The sequence below is a fragment of the Lissotriton helveticus genome, chromosome 6 (assembly GCF_964261635.1).
Source record: "Lissotriton helveticus chromosome 6, aLisHel1.1, whole genome shotgun sequence".
In the NCBI taxonomy this organism is placed as follows: Eukaryota; Metazoa; Chordata; class Amphibia; order Caudata; family Salamandridae; genus Lissotriton; species Lissotriton helveticus.
The window spans coordinates 225,456,054-225,471,302 of NC_136067.1; the positions used below are offsets into that span (position 1 = coordinate 225,456,054).

General features: G+C 48.2%; 1 protein-coding gene across 3 annotated transcripts in view; it reads right to left on the reverse strand.

Moving 5' to 3' along the window:
- RCAN2 (regulator of calcineurin 2) overlaps positions 1–15,249 on the reverse strand; it is a 649,138-nt gene that overhangs the window by 574,052 nt on the left and 59,837 nt on the right. The window contains exon 1 of one of the 3 annotated variants that reach the window (XM_078647649.1): positions 10,231–10,589. The exons of the other annotated variants lie outside the window; for them this stretch is intronic. The gene's annotated coding sequence lies outside the window, so the exon portion shown is untranslated. Of the gene's footprint in view, positions 1–10,230; positions 10,590–15,249 lie in introns of those variants that run through there. 3 annotated transcript variants of the gene reach the window in all.

Sequence of the window (15,249 nt, forward strand, 5' to 3'; positions counted from 1 at the left end):
AGTGGGGGGCCAAAACTCATGCAATTTCCCATGGGGATTTTAGACACGATTACAGACCGAACCGTTGAAAGGAATTACACCAAACTTGACAGAAAGCTAGATCTTGGTCCAGAAAGAGTGCATTTTGTGATCTGGTGTAAATCTGTTCAGTAGTTTTGTAGTGATTAAAGAATAAAGATGTATGTATATATAGAGAAGAAGAGGGTCCGCGGATCTGACAGATCTCTAAGTGAGATCGGATTGGCTACCACCACTTCAATCAGGAAGTGGTGGCAGCCATCTTAGGACTCGGGACTTGGTCCAGAATCATAAAAACACAAAGATAAAAAGAGATGGGGGCAGGGTGGGGATGTCCTGACTCCCTTATTCCTGGTTGTGGAGTTCCACAGGGACCCCGCCTGGGTCCCATAACGTTTTTTTTTTAAATTGCCACAAATTCACGGAGGATCCACTGAAAAATGTCAATCAAAAAAGCAAGTGATGTTCCAGTGTATGTTTTTTTTAAAGCCCCCGAGGTGGGCCATGTCCCGGGAAACAATTATGTATATTTGGGAGGAGGGGGGCACGTGGACCCCTTTGCCAGGCCAATTTTGGCCCCTTGGAGCCCTGAGGGTGGGAGCAATGCCAGCTACTGCAGGAGGCGGGGAGCCGACTTGGGCCACGATGGCCTTTGGGTTACCTTGCATTCCCCAATGAAAGTGTGGTGGGTGCCCAGAGTGGGATATCCATCAATTTATTATGTGAAGATGGTTTACACATGTATGCTTAAACATGGACTTAAACGTAATCATGAATTCACCAAAATCTTCCATTAAAGGTTCCTAGGATGCAAATGAGTCATTCAGGATAACACATTCCCCACTAGGTTACACAAAGAAGCCTACTAAAGTTTTTCTAGTGGCAATTAGCTGAGGGTGATTCATAAACTGAATCTGGCACTGAGCTTTAAAGTTAGAAAGTTCTTGGGGATCTACTAAAAATGAAGTGGGCATAGATGGTGAATGTAACTGTGCTCCTACACCAGGTGCTAGAGCAGAGGGAAGTAAGAGAGTACACCAAGCTATACAAGTTTGGCCATTGCTGGAATACCCCAGGGATGTCTTATACTGGGCCTTTTAGAATGAATCATTGGACTTTTCTGAGGCATAACTGCTTGACTTAAGTCTGATGTTTTCTATCGGTATGTGGTGACCTCCAATGTAAGGTACGTAAGGCCTCGGATGTTGCTTCTAAAGGCTTCTCCAGGTCCCTCTGGAGGAATTAGAAGTCTCAGCAATCTATCACATCCAGGGAGGACGGATTGCAGGAAGCTCATAGAGGATGCTAAGAAGTGCCTTCCTACCCTGGGGGAGACCCCTGCTATGGCCACACCAGAGCCAAGAGCAACAGGTCCTGTTTAAGGATAGGGAAACAGACAATGGCGGCTCCTTCTTTAAAGTGGAGGAGCATCGCCCCACTGCTCATTGAGCAGGAAAAATAAAATGATAATGACTTAGTTAATATCATTTTATTTTTTGCTGATTCAGGACTCATTTAGGATGGAGCTGGAGGCCCAGGGGAGGAGCGGTTTGCCCACTCCAAGTGTGCCTGAATGTTTGACCGGCCAAACAGTTATGCGCACTTTGCATCTTCCCCACCAGGCTGCATTATACAGCCTGGTTAGGAACATGCCCAGGCCCCCAGTACCCATCTGAGCGCCAATGACAGCGCTCAGACCAATCACAACGCTGCATTGCAGCATTGTGATTTGCTCTGGGGAGCCTGGGTGCTTCCTGGTTCCGGACTCGCCAAGAAGCAGAGAAGAGATGCGGCCGTCAGAAGAGATAAGTGGTTTTTTATGTGTTTTTTTTTTTGTCCCCTACTCCCCCCGCCTCTCCACCCTCATTCCCTGCCAACCACTACTGGAAACAGACAGCACGCTTTAGAGTAAACCTGAGAAACTACAAAAAATCATGAAAGGAAGGAGAAGTAAAGTAAAGATAACAGTCTCTGCTAAAAAAGTACAAGGAAGATAGAAAGACAACTGTGAAGTGTTCCCAGAGCTTAAGAAAAGATGCAATATGGTATGCTCATCTCTTGTAGAAGGGCAGGAGAGACCGCTATGTAGCACTGATAGAGATATACATGGGTCAAACGAACTGAGTGAGTAATTTGCAGTATTTTCCTTTATTGTCAAGTCTGGGCATACCCTTCTCACTTAGGGTGACAAATGCAAAAAGACCAGATGATGGGCAGAATGCTGAACAAATCAAACATTCACCCTAGTCACAGATCTGCTTTCTGACTTAGGGAGGAACTGGTCCGGCAGTTCGGGGTGGACTATTCCCATGGGGAGCAGGGTCAAGACTGATTTGCATATGGCTGGGTCCAAACTGAGGTGACGTGCTGAGCAAAATAAAACGATGGATTAAACCCAGATCTGTCATTGGGGGTGAATGTTTGATTTGTTCAGCACTCCGTCTATCATTAGATGTGTTTGCTTTTGTCTACCTAAGTGGGAAGGGTATGCCAAGACGTGGGTCCCATGCTCACTGTGTCAGTGGATTCAAGATAGCCTGACTGATGAGGAGTGATACCCTGAACCCAGTCCCAGGACGCTTGTTTCTGGTCCTGCGAGTACCTGAACTGACAGTTCGGACTTGACTGTTGTCATGGGGAGCAGGGTCATGACTGATTTGCAGATGGCTGGGTCCAAATCAGGGTGGTGTGGTGAGCAGAAAAACGATGGATTAAACCCAGATCAGAGACTGGGGGTGAATGTTTGATTTGTTCAGCATTCTGTCCATCATTTGTTCTTTTTGCTTTTGTTGTTAAAAGTGGAAAGGGTATGCCCAGACGTGGGTCCCATTCTCATTGTACCACTGTCTTCAAGCTAGCCTAGCTGATGAGGGGTGATACACTGAAACTGATCTCAGGATGCTTGTTTCTGGTCCAGGGAGGACCTGGCCTGGCAGTTCGGGCTAGACTATTCCCATGGGGAGCAGGGTCAAGCATGATTTGCATATGGTTGGGTCCAAACTAGGGTGGCCTGGTGAGCAAAAAAACAATGGATTAAACCCAGATCTGTGACCGGGGTGAATGTTTGATTTGTTCAGCATTCCAACCATCATTTTTTCTTTTTGCTTTTGCCTTTTAGAGTTGACCCTTCTTCGGGGTAGGGAATGGAACTTAGTGAAGGAAGACACGATAAACCTGGAGCCAAGGATATGATGGCAGTACAACTAAGCGCATCGTCAGATACATAAGAATCATGCAGAACACATTACTCTAGGCTGGCCGAATGCTACGTAGATCCAGGAGGGATGGATCCATGCCAGGTTTATAGGATACCCACAAAAGATACATTTACAGACAGTGAATCTAAATGGAGCTAATTTACATTGTAAGTGGTTACTCCTGCAAATCTGGAATGGATGTGGCCCTCTCCGACTTTCCAGTTAACAGAGAAGAAACAATGAACAGACAAACAATCGGATAAAAGACACAGAAACCACAAAAGAAGTTATAGATTGAGGAAGAGCATAGGGATGCCTTGGGCTTCATAACACCCCAGCTGCCATCCCCAGAGCAGTAGAACCTGTGAGTCTTTAACTAAGGAGTGGAGGCAGAGTTAGAGGAGGAGAGACAAGTTCAACAAACAGAAGAACACAGCCACTCACATTGCTGGTAGCACATCTTTACTGCCCGAATCAAGCTCTGGTCTGAGATGGAAGCCTCAGAACCTTTAAACACCACTTCCAGCATACAGAAAGCACTACTATGTCATACCAGTGGCAGACTGTGCGCTATTCAAATCCGAAACAATGCAATCAGGCAGAGTGGCAGGCCCTTTAGAGCAGCTAGTACTGCAGCATTCAAAGCTTATTGTCCAGACATGATCCAAGAGGGACCTTCGGATGATACATCAGATTTCCCATCTAAGTCCTGATTACGAGTCGGGCGGAGTAGAATTCCTGTATGGAATTTTGCTGCACCCGTTCACTATGGCATGGCGTTTTTGTGCCTGGTTTTGCAAGATGAAAGAACCCAGGACATGATTGTACTGAACAGAAAAAACAGCAGGTAAAATTCAGCAGCAACAGCTGCCCGACCTCCTCCTCTGACAAGGGGATGAATGCAATGCTCCCAGTGCCAGGACACTTCTTTCTATTCCCTCCTCAATCTTCATCTCCCCCTCTACCCCAGCCCCGCACAGAAGGCCCTGATCCCATTTACCACCTACTGCAATCAAGATGGTAAACCCGATAGAATAGGAAATCCCATGCAGTTTTACACCCAGTAAAACCAGGTTTGCAGTTATTCCTCATTCCATGGTGTTTAACTCATTGTTGCACAGTACTGGCAGGGTGGTACAGTATGGTACCATTAATTACAGGTGCAGAGTTTGCACCCCACCAGTAGAGTACCACTGGTGATGGAGGCCCCAGCGGGCAGGTCAGTGAAGGACGCAATGCTGAAGTGGCCTTCATGGGATTTGAACTCATGTTATGTTATGTTATGTTAATTTAATTTGTTGAGCACACGAATACCCAAAGGTTTCTTGGCGCTAGCTACCATGTGCTGTTTAGGCCAAGGAACAGATTATACAGAGTTAAATAACTAGGTCTTCAAAGATCTGCATATCATAATCTGCATATCATTGCATAACATTGCAAGGAGCATTCAATTTCCTGAGCCACACTTTCAGCTAAGGCCAACTCCACTTGACAACTGAACAATACCACTTGATAGTCCGTCATCAAGGTACCTGGACAGAGAGTGCCAGGACAAAAAGAAATGTCCCACTGTCACACATTTCACCAGATGTCCAATGACTTCTAGTTTGAATTGAGTGAGAGGTACCTATAGAGGGTCTCTAATAAAAACTGTTTTTTATAAGTATACATGTACCCGTTTTTCTATCTCTATGTGCTGTAGTGAACTGGTGCTAACTTTTGTTAATTTAGTAGTGCACCCAATTAACTGACAGTGATAAGGTTGGTGAATGTGTTGGCCTTGTGAAGATTCAAACTCATGACCTACAGTTAACACTAGACGTCAGCTGCAAATGTTTAACTCACTGAGACATCTTGCTAGCTGATAAAGACCTGCTTCTACCCACCGATGCTGCAGAACTCTTATGTCTAAAAGACAGTTCACCACGACGTGGCCAGTTCAGTGAAGGAACATTATGCAGGAGTCTGACACCAGCTCAACCTCTTTGCCGTCACGTTAGAGGTCACGGTTTAGGGAAGAGGCTTTGCCAACTAGTACATGTTCTCTTTGGACAGTTCGTCGATTGTGCTGGTGGTCTACAAGCATTTGACAAACTCTTCACATATTTTAAGATTTCTGACTGTTCATTTTGGCATTTCAATACTTGAATAGCAGTTTCAGTGGCGGCTTCTCCACTATGGCAGAGGAGCGTTGCCCCACTGCTTTTAAGCAGTGCGAAGTAAAAACATTAAATGGAAATAACTTTCAGTTATTATAATTTTATGCTTGTGCTGCTTTGAGGGCGGGGCTACTCTGCTCTTGGAGCAGGGCAGGGGAGGAGTGGTTTGCCTACTCCTAAGTGCACATGACTGTTTGGCCCGCCCTCTCGGGCTGCCCAAAACAGTCATGCGCACTTTCCCTTTTCTCCATTAAGGATGCATTACACCCTGCGTGGAGAACATACCCAGGCCCCCATTACCTGGCTGAGCGTCGAACCAGGACGCTCAGACCAAACACAATGCTTCATTGCATCAATTTGATTGGTCAGGGAAGCCTGGGTGCTTCCCAATCACAACGCTGCATTGCAGCCTTGTGATTGGTCAGTGGGGCCTGGATGTGCTTCCTGTTCCTCGAGTTTGACAAGGAGAGCAGGAGCAGAGACGCGGGACCCAGCGGCAAGGTATGTTTGTTTTTTTATATATTGCACGCTCCCGCCCCCTCCCACATGAGCCATGCCGGCCCGCCACTGAGCAGTTGAAATGCCTGATGTATACAACAGTGCAAGCATAGCTTTACTGACTCTATCTTTTTACATCATAGTCTCATTCTGCGAGCAGGTGCCAGAGGGAAACGAAGAAATACTTCCTCCCCATTTGGGATTAGGCACCCAGACTGAACGAATTAATGCCAAAGTCTCTCACAAACTGGAAACGTGACGCACAATCAGAGCGACCTCTCACTTCACGGCATCACAGACACCGTTGCCAACATCCATGTGGCCACCAGGGGTGTAACTTCAGAGGGGGCATTTGGATGCGACCCCTCCCCCTCAAATAAATGGATTCTTGGCTTGGTAGTTGGGTCTGCAATAACTGTGTTGTTTTCTTTTGTCGTTTTTATTTCAGTAAGAGGTTTTAACTTGTTCTTTTTTGGGATCTGGAACATAAATATATATAGTGGCGGCTAAACAAAAAATTAGTAAATCCTAACCCTCAGAAGTACTCCTTGAATGAGTGCCAATTTACCACCTTTTGGAATTCACAAATCATGGCAGTGGTGGGCTGGGAAGGATGCACCAGTCTGAGGTTTCCAGCCATACCACTGACAATCAAACACCCAAAAGGTGATGAGACGAGTGTTTGCAAACAGTCTATCCTCTGGCGGTCCCTCAGGATAGCATTCCAATGCATTGTTTCTTGGCCTTTGTGCCACTGTGGATCGAGGCCACCAAATGCAGATCAGTACTGACCTTATTCCTCATGTGAACAGTTCATCCTGTATCTTGGCCATCTCACCCTTCCACCCTGCAGCCCATCACTTTTTAGCTGGGAAGTTTGAGGTTGACCCCCCCTCCCCCCATCTCACTGCATAAGCTACATCCCTGGTGGCCACCCAATGCATTCTGGATGTTCCAGTTTTGGCTTGATTTCACTGAATTAATTAAAATAGAACTGAACTGATTAAAATAACACAACCAGCAACTATTCGCTGATATAAAGCCCGAAGGAGACACAGCGTGAAATGGAGTGAGGTCGGCACCCTACACTTACAAGACAAGCATGAGGGAAGTGGCAAGAGCAGGACTTTAAGTGGTCCGGGTCCTGCCGGTGCTCAACGCCGGCAGTTCTGAAAAGCAGGTGCTGAGACGGATCCCTATGGGGCTCTCCATTTTTACCCTCACCCTCAGGTGAACCAAAAATCATAACTTTGCAGCAGCATCACTGCCTTTGATGTAACTTCAAATAGACTCGTTTTAGTTATTTCACAGTCTCATTATTTCAGAATGGAAACGATTTCATATACAACAAAGCAATAGTTGTTGCTTATTTATTGTATGCAACTAACAACCATTGATAAAGCCAATAGTCCTGGCTTGCTGCATATGTAATGTTACTTGTTGTGTTATATATCTGGATGCAATGACAAAAGCAGCAAAATACCAGTTGGGCGGCACACTATGATAAGCACTGATTTTTAGCTTTGGCGTTGTTAAGCCACACCCTTAATTACAACGGCCTCGTCCCTTTGAGAGACCCCCAGTTTTTTCATCCCACTTAAAGCCCTGGGCAAGAGCTACCGAGATCAGTACAGACAGAACATGAGACGTGTGTTGCTGGCTTGCCAAGGAAGTTAAGGCTCTCTTCCTTCAATTAGTGTGCTCAAGTTTCCCAGGTCCATGCGCAAAAAGGCCATCCTGTCCAGGGATTGGCTTTGCATTCATGTATCCAGTTCAGGACTACAAGTACCAGAAGGCAAAGCAAAACACCTGACCTAGATGAGCTCCTCATACGTGAACCTGGGGACTTTCCCGCTATATAAAGTCAACATGCACATCTGTGTTGATTAAAAGGACAGGCGTGGTCGTGTCACACAGAGCCTAGGGCTACCTGACACTTAGGCTACGCGCGACACACATGGCAGGCGCCCAACACCCATTGGGCTCAAAGGGCTTCAGCCCCCCCGTCGTGTGTGGCAGCCCGGGCACACACACAGCCGCACCGAGTACTTCAGAGGTCTTTAAAAGACCATTTTGCCTGCTTACGAGGCTTTGATGTGTTTTATCCCCTTCTTAGAGCCACTGCATCTCCACTCTGCAAATTGCTGGAAGAATCAGCACCCCAAAAATTTTTAGTAGCCCCCCGCACCAACGCCCCCCGCAATTTGGCTCTAGTTGCGCCTCTGACACATAGATACCCTGGGAGGGCAGGCAGAGCACATGTCGGGAGGGTATACGGCGAGTGGACAGCATCCACCCACTACTTTCACAGGGTGCACACTGTCCACCCGTCGAAGAATTTGGACCCCACTTTATAATGTGCTGAACTCGTCACAGTGTTATTTCCAAACACCGGGACACTTTCAGCAGCGCCTGCATGTTGTCTGCTTTCCATCTGTAACAAGCAACAACGTGCAGGCTGTGGGGACAGGGCTTCCTTATTTAAGACTGACTCCTGCTAGGCCCATAACAAAGGCCGAAGTTGAGGGGTCGTCAAGCCTCCTTTTGTTCGAGTCTCTTGGCTTGAAGCCGTCAGGAGCCTCACACCTGATGCAAATGAAGTGGAAGGGAAACAAAGGCTCACACTTAGTTAGCACTTTACACATACTTAAGAGAGGCAGCTTTTCACTTTGTTCAGTCCCTGTTTAGGATATATGCATGCACTGTAAGAATGTCAGATGTCTTGGTCTTTCCCAGCATTTACACAAAACAAATTGCATTAAATAGAGCTTACTGAGGAGGCGTTGAAATAATTTAAGTACCACTGTTTTTTCTTGTATAGCCCTACTCATCCCAAAGCAGGGTGTTAGAGTGCTTTACATCAGACGTGCATATTACATATACAATAAATGATATACATTTGAAATTGAATGTACAGAATGTGTTACATAAAACTGAGGGATTACAAAGTGTTGAAGTCACATTTCATCTTCCATAGCTCACTGTGCTATTGTACTTGCAATGCGCTCAAACATACACATGATAGACCTGCTAAACATATATGTGAGGGCTTTAGATCTGATGTCACTTCTTGTGATGCCACTTCCTGTAAAGTCGTGGCTTGTATTGCCACTTTCTATGATGTCAATTCCTGTGATACAATGCGCCATGATGTCATTCGCTGTGATGTCACTTGGATACTGCCTAACTAAGTTAGTCCCCCCCACTTCTTTTTTTAGGACTTGTGCCCTGAGGGCAGGCATCTAGTTAAGGAATGCCACATTTCAACACCTGGGTGCTGGAGGCTGCTTTTAAGAACACAGGGCAAGTTAGCCACTCTAAGAAGCACAGTAGATTTGAGTAATGCTATGTTTAACCCCTTCGCCGCGGGGGTAATTTCCCCACAGCACGGGCCGTGGCGCCGCGCTGCTCGTGACGAGCCCAGCTCGTCATGAGGCACAGTGGAGCTGTGCTCATGACGAGCTGGGCTTGTCACGACTCCACCCACTGATTGATTCTACTGTACAGGTGGGGAATCAATTACGCGTGGGCGGACCGCGACCGACACAGCTCCACTGTGCCTCATGTGGAAGGGGTTAAATGGCGACCCTCGTCACCATTTGAGTAAAATAACGTGTATTTGTAAAGCGCATGTTCTCTTGGCGTTGCATAACAGACGTTTAGTGGTAACCACCTCAATTGTACTCATTTTATTGACCTCGGATGGATGAAAGGCCGACAGGACCCCACGGGGTTTGAACCTGTGACCATGAGGTCGAACAGCCTCAGTAAGAGGCGCATTAATCCCCTGAACCACCAGACCCGGCCCCCTCAGGGCTGTGAAGGTCCATTCTACTGTGTCAGGTCACCTTATGCGCTGCTGCATAACCAGAGGTAGACCCTCTCTGTAATTCCCCACAATGTCAATGTAATAAACCCTCTCCTCTTCCGGTTTAAACTTTCATTCTAGTCCAAAAAGTGTCAATAATTATAAACAACCCGTATTTCGGAGTGGTATCTTTCTGTTCTGGTAGTTGCCGCGTTGCGCTCCCCGAGACAAGTCTACAGCGCAGAGTACAGCGCCAGGCACTGCGCAGCTTCGACTCACACCTGCCGCGGGGGCGCGCGGGCTCTCCTCTCATACATCTCTCTGGGTGGACAGAGCATCGTGCAGAACCCCCTCCTTTCCTTCCAACGAGCCCCAGAACAGGTTTACAGCGGTGTATACAATGCCCTGGTTGTGGTCGGAATGCGGGCTGTGCCAGGCATCGAAAGTGCCAGTGTCAACAGCCCCGCGTGCATGGCTGCGTCTCGAGCCCGATGCCAGCCCCGGGTGCTCAGGGGCACACAGTGCACTCATCCAGCCGCGATGTCCTTACCTGCTGCCGCCGCCGCCGTCCTGCTCCGCCGCGCACACTCCTGGGGTCTGCGTCAGGCTGCCACCCCAGGGACCGTCGAACGCCTCCCCGGCACCAGGCTGAGCCCTGCCCGCCCGGGTTGGCACCGCCCCTCTCCGCCTTCTTCACAGACTCACGGGAGCCGCAGTAAGCAGCCCGGGCAGCGCCGGCCGGTACCAGGCTCTGGCACGGCCTCTCTTGGACCTGGTCCGCAAGTGTTGGACTGAACTGGGACAACAGAGGCAAGCGTCAGGCTGCCCCTCTCTAGAGCTACCAGTGCTGAGCAGGCACAACCTGGGCAAAGCTAGACAGCGCACAGGGCAGCAGCGCCTGTTCTTCAATGCGGGACATGTACAGTATGGGCAGAAGTGGGCCGGACAGGCAGAGAGGGAGGCGAGGAAGACGGAAAATTCACCCGAGGCTGAGCCAGGGAGGTCCAGTTTGGCTGTGAGAGACGAGCCCGCCAATAATCTTAATCTGAATGCTCCCGCGCTTTCTCTCATCACCCTCTCATCTCCTACTCTTCATCCCAGTCATGACTAAATGAGGGGTCCTTGCCTCGGAGAGAAGCGGACGGGGTGTTTAATCCCACTTGATAGGTTTCCACAGGGCTGTAAGTGGGATGGAAAAATTGGGAGATCTCTGAAAGTGGCGTGGTCGATGTAATTAAGGGCGTGGCTTAGAAACAGGTAAACTGATAATCTGGGTTTAGCATAGTGTGCCCTCCACTCGTAGCTTTCTGCTTCTGTAATCGCATCCAGATATATAACACAACAAGCAACACGCCAGGACCATTGGCTGTGTCAATGGTTGTTAGTTGCATAAGATAAATAAGCAACAACTATGGCTTCTTTGTAGACCATAGTGAAAATGCATCAGTACTCAAATGTTGAGACTGTGAAAGAAATATAACGAGTCTCTTTGAAGTTACATCAAAGGCAGTGAAGGGTGGTACTGCTGCAGAGTTAAGATTTATTTTTTTCATCCTGAGGGTGGGGGCAAAAATGCAGAGCTTGATAGGGACCAGTCCCAGTACCTCCTTTTTAGAACTGCTAGTGCGGCAGGACCCGGCCCACATAAAGGCGTGTGTTTAGAGAAGATCAAGAGAAGGGTGGAGATGATCAGAAGGGGCCATATGTTCAAGGCACCCACCTTCGTGATCTCCTAAAACATAAGAGACACCTTCGGGTTTGAAAGGAAACCTGAACAAGAAGGTTTCCGCTCTCAGTACATCAGAGCCCAGACAGATGATTTAGCTTTCCATGAGGTGATAAAGCAGCAGATACTGTTTAAAGAGCGTTAGTATAAAGATACACCCTCTATTCCTTGTTTTCTTAATAACAGGCACCCTCTGGAGCGGTTTGAGACTGGTTTTCCGCAAACCCTTAAGGTGAATACAATTCTAGCCTCCATGGCATCAATCAAAGTCTTTGGCTGTAGGGGAGTCTGCCTTACCATATATTGTCGAAAGGAAACTAAAGGTAGCACTGAAAAGATCCTTTTCTTATGTTAATTTCTCGATTAGAGCCAACACTTACGCGTATATTCCTCTCAGGTGCTCCTAAAAGACGTTCAACAAATATTTGACTGTCTACAACAGAGTGCAGACCTGACTTCCATCTTATCATGTTAGCAATCGGGTTTCTGGTTGGTTAGGGTATGCACCTAAACCAGCCAGAACCCACCACTCTAGTCAGGGCAAGGGAGCTACACACTGAAGATAACCCCTGCTCACCCCCTTGGTAGCTTGGTACAACACAATCACCAATAATACTGTGCCACTAGGCACTTTCCACGACTTTACAGGGACTACAGAAATCACTGGGCCAATCGGGCCACTGTCATAATCACAAAAATCACTGTTCGCTTGGGAAACATATCATCCATAGTGCACCATAGTAACTCTTAGCAAGGTGCACACATTATAGTAGAATCACCTCTGGTAAAAGAACACTGCATATACATTTACATCAGGGCAACACAATCATGACACTGTACATGTGGTGCAAGAACCCTGGCAATGTATCACCATACACATAAGAACGTCAGGGCATGGGGCGCCAGACGTGACACTGTGGCTTCGGGATGTGGGGGAATGGACATTGGCTGAAGAAACACACATGAAGCATACACGTAGAGATGAACGGTTACCAGAGGACTTACTTGCATGGCGTATGATGTGCGCTGTGGGGTCGGCTGACAGCGACTCCGATGCAACTAGTGCAGCATTGTTCTCCTCCGAGGAATCGGGACCTGAGGAAGGGGCGGCGGGAGGGGGGGAGGGAGAATAGGTGGTGGAGTAATACCCTGTTGACCGCGCACAAGTCACTTATTGTCAGTGTCTATTCTAGCATTGTATCCCGAGGATTTAAATCTTGTATCTCCTGTTATATCTGCAGCTGATGGAGCCATACTAGGACTGTGAACTGTATACACCTGTATCTATCTATACTGAGGCCAATTTTGGGGGGAACTGTATTGTTTATTTTGCTGGAAAAATAAAGTTTAAAAAAAACAAAAAATGCCAGGGCATGAATGTGAGGCCATTAGCATGAGGCATATCCCTACGAATTACCAGCACCTCATTGTGCCTTCACAGCGCACAACGCTGTGCCTAGATCACACTGCCGAGTAGGCAGGTGCAGCTTCCAATACCACAGGGGAGGGGCTTGGCCACTACTTCGGGCCAACGGGACCAACCGTGCCCCGTCATCCCCGTAAACCAGCAAACTTCAGGCTTCCCCCATCATGGTCTGGTTGGCAACGATAGGCCCAAGCGGGCTCACTACACCGGAGACATTCCCCGGTCTCATTGACCTGGCGGCCCCACCTTGCTTTCTAGTGACCGGCCACAAGTAGGCAGGATCCCCCTAATACGGAATGGGCACTCACTTGTACCCCGGTCAGGTCCCTTGGGGTGCACCTCTGACCAGCTCCCTTGGTCACAGGCCACTAAGGTTTCTTTCTCCACTGACTAGGGCCTTCCCCCTGGCTCCTGGAACCACGACTGCCCGCAACCATATGGTGCAGCTCCTCCAGCCTGCAGAATTGGAAGCTGACGGCAGAGCACGAAGCGTAATCTCCTTTAGCTCTGCAGTTGTTGGCCCCGCCCACAACCAGGGTTTACCACTCGGCTTGGTGCCTCCGCCTGACTTCCAGCAGCTGCGGCAACGAGCTGTGACTCCTTGGGACAGAGTGCGGGGTAGGCTCCCGCCCCACCTTGGGATCGGCTGCGTCTCTGTCAGGCTCCCACACGCAGCACAGCAACACCAAGCGCCCTGTCCTCACTCCTTGGACTCGGGCCACACTGGTTCCACAGTGCTTACCAAGAGATGTAGGAACCTATCAGGCGCTCCTCACAAGCGGGTCAAAAGTTACAGGGTGAGAAGAGCAGCGCCCACCACGCGCTGTTTGAGCACGCATGCCCTCCCCAAGGGTAACACTTACACTATGTGTTGTGTGACAGTCTGCCTGGTGCTGATCTCCCAACCCCTGCCCATTTGACAGTGCGTGAAGACCCCCCAAACCAGAAGCAGTGTCACCATGGTCATTCCCGGGGAACTCTGCTCTCAGAGCTGGCTCCTGACTCACTGGTTCTCCAACTAGGGCCCGCATCCCCTTCTCACCCCTCCATATGGACGTCTGCACCCTCCACTCAGGAGTGGCATCGCCACACACCAGAACTTGTGGAACCATGCTTACAGACACCCCCCCCAAGTTCTCTGACACTAGGAGATCCCCCCCTCCAGTACAGCCTAGGCTCCCCACCTGGTGTTCCCTTAGGGAACCCCCAGGCCCTGGGACCGGACTTTGGGCACCTTGGGACACATCCCATTCTCACTCCTTCTCTATGGAGACAGGACATGAGTACCTACACCCCTCCCCCTACACTGGGACCTATCTAGATGATGATGATCCCAGTTTGATGCCAGTTTACCATGAGCAAGGGATCGAAACGTCGACATTTCTAAATAGAACCACAAATGTCCATTGTGCCTAACTGTTGTGGTCTCTATTTTTGGTCAAAACTTGCTGTTATTTAAAACTGAATGCAGGTGGCCAAAGCTCAAAGTCTTTGCCTGTATTTCTGTTTTGGTTCGATTTTCTGTATTGTTCCCCCATTCCCCCACACCTCCTGGTTCTTTAAAGGTACAGGCTTGTGCCTCACTATTTATGCTGTTCAAAGTATTTCTGACTTTATTCTCTCCATTGTAAAAAAAAAAAACCAAAAAAAAAAAACCTCCATTGTCCGGCTGGACACTGGATGGCTAGAGTAACCCATCGTTGGTTATATTCTAATTATTTTGTGTACATTATTATTTGCTTAGGACCTTTGTTCCTTGAAATAGAATTGTTACCCGAGGTCCTCGGCCATTATTTCGGGTCCCCCTTGTCTGTTTGAAAATAATGCCACACATTTAAGGCACATGTCCTACCTTTTACCTACACCACACCCTGCCCGTTGAGTTAGTTAGTGCCTACCTTGGAGGTGACTAATATGTAGTGAAAGGGGAGTTACAGACCTGGCAGCCACTTTATGTGCCACGTCACAGCGGCAGTAAACTGCCTGCATAGGCCGTGCAGTGGCAGAGGCCTGAGACAGGTTTGAAAGGCTACTGCAAGCAGCACTGATAGCCCACCAGTAGCATTTAATTTACTGGCCCTGGGTATATGGGATACCACTGTACAAGGGACTGATAGGTAAATTAAATATGCCAAACAGGTGCAGACCAATCTTACCATGTTTACCATAGAGAGCGCATACACTTTAGCACTGATCAGCAGTGATAAAGTGCCCAGAGTCCTAAAACCACCACCAACAGGTCAGAAAAAATAAAGAGAAAGACAACATTTCTGGGATGAGCCTGCAAAAAGGGCCAAGTCCAACAATCCAACATGGAGCTTCTGGCAAAATTCTTATCAGGTGTATCTTTTGATAGCCTGTGGACAGCTTCATTCTCTCAGGAGAGGCTGTTGCCGACGATGCCTCCTCTAGATGAA